Raw genomic sequence first — 2415 nt, forward strand, 5'->3', positions numbered from 1 at the left:
TGACCCAAGGACCTGCAGAGCTCTGGCCTCATGGTAAAGATTACCACACATCCCATAACTCCTGAAGGTATACAATAATTACCAACATTGTGGCAATCCGACTAAGCAATGGAAACCTTGGATATAGACAGAATCTATTCTGAGTACCAATGTACTGAGAAGTTTACGAATAGGGACAGAACTATGATTCCCTCATAGGAGCCGATGGAATTCGAGATTCCAACAACAACCAGGAGGAATGTAGAAGCCAAAATTTGAATCAATGTTCATGCTAACAATGGCTCCAGCTCATCCACAATGAAGCTGGTGATCCTGAGAGTCTTCTAACAAAGTGATGCTTTGTAAAGAAAAAATGATAAAATTATTTGAATGAAGTTCTTATATGCAGTACCAAGATAGAGGGGGCATTGGCATAGGTGGAGAGTATAACAAGACAGTTATTGCCAAGGGCAATTGAGTGGTATATAAAAAACTGGATCAAGTGAGAAAAACTGAGACTAATGCTTAAAGGAGCAAATAAGAAATCCTGACAGTCGCTATATATGATTGGAATAAAGTGTTGAGGTAATAATAATAATTCACAACATAAGATTTTTAGTAGTGTAATAAACATGAAATAAATAAATTTGTACATCATTATGCAATTCAAAAGTCCATCTCTATTCTTTATTTCAGGTAAACCTTTTTGAGTTGGTGATCTGTGTGAAAATGCCACTGACTGCATACTCCTAGTATTAAATAAGTATTATTTGTAGATCTTTATTGTCTCACAATATTGCCAGTTACATGACATCAAAACAAATTTTTAATTATGAAAAATAACACAGAGTATACTATACTGTCACATTCAGTTATTATAACCCTAACGAAAAACATAACACCAAAACAAATTTTTAATTATGAAAAATAACACAGAGTATACTATACTGTCACATTCAGTTATTATAACCTTAACGAAAAACATAACACCAAAACAAATTTATAATTTGATACATAACTTAGCACAATTTTGAGGTGTAGCATACATTACTGAGCCTAATGGAAACCTATCACAACACAGCCTAATGATTTTAAAAAACAACTTAAGCCAATCTTGTGATATTAATGCTTAACAATTTGCTTGACAAATAAAGCAAATTGATATAGTATTTTAAAAATAAAAATTAGTCCTTGTAACAATGAAATTTTTTCCAAAGAAATCATTTGCACTACAGCACTTGTGAATGCATTAACTGCATATTCTTCTCAATATATATAACATTGTTACGACAGCGGAGGTCACATGATGCTGGTAACATGTGATAAGTGTCTAGAAGGTTCATGAAGAGGCGAATGAATTCTAGACGCCCTCTATTCTTGTATATAAGCGCGGCAAATAAAGCGAGATAATTAATTGGATAGCAGACAGAGATAGGGAGACAGATAATCGAGTCAAGTCATAAGTAAAGTGTGTGAATCGTTGTAAATCATAGCATGTGTTTAATTTAAAGTGACTGTGGAAATTAAGTGTATTGCAAAGTTGTATTGAGAAAGAATAAACTAGTTTTATTTAAGAAAGGACTTGTATTGCTGAAGTTCCTCGGGAAGAATTTTTACGGGAAATTAACAAATGAACAGAGACGTAACTATATTATGTAATAACAGTTTCATTTCATCCACAGCAACTCACATGATTGTTTAATTTTCATACTGTCTGGTTTTCTATCCATGTACATCTTTTTGGCTATTTTCAAGTGTAGTGTTTTAGACACAACTTTTTTCGCTGTTTTCAAGTGTAGTGTTTTAGACACAACTTTTTTCGCTGTTTTCAAGTGTAGTATTTTAAACACAAATGTTTAGCTGTTTTCAAGTGTAGTGTTGTTCAGATTTAATACTGTCTTGTTTTCTATCCAAGCACAACTTTTGACTGTTTTCAAGTGTAGTGTTGTTTAGATTTTGTACTATTTTGTTTTGACTCTGGATTGTAGGTTTGTTTATCAAGTATACATAACACATACAAAAAAAAAGAAAAACTTAGCACTTTCAATGTCACAAAAAATCTTCTTCCACACTTACTTATTAACTTTAAATAAATTGTTAGTGTCTGAAGTTTATTTTCTATTTCAGTTTCAATCTGTTCATATAACTTTTATAGTTCATTTTTGAAATGAGTTTCTTATACAAACATATTTTTTTTCTTTCTTTACTTTTCTAGTGACAAAAACTTCTAAATAACATGTATAGAATTAACTTACTGTATTTTTCAGTGTATAAGACGCACTTTTTTACCCCAAAATTTGATGTCAAAATCTGCTTCCATCCTATACACCAAAGGTATGAATAATATATATGTATATATACGATATACACAAGCCATGTGTAAATATATTTAAATAGGCATACATAGTTTAGTTCAATTAGTTGAATGTGTTATTT

Source organism: Limulus polyphemus, unplaced genomic scaffold (assembly GCF_000517525.1).
Source record: "Limulus polyphemus unplaced genomic scaffold, Limulus_polyphemus-2.1.2 Scaffold8113, whole genome shotgun sequence".
NCBI classification, from domain to species: Eukaryota; Metazoa; Arthropoda; class Merostomata; order Xiphosura; family Limulidae; genus Limulus; species Limulus polyphemus.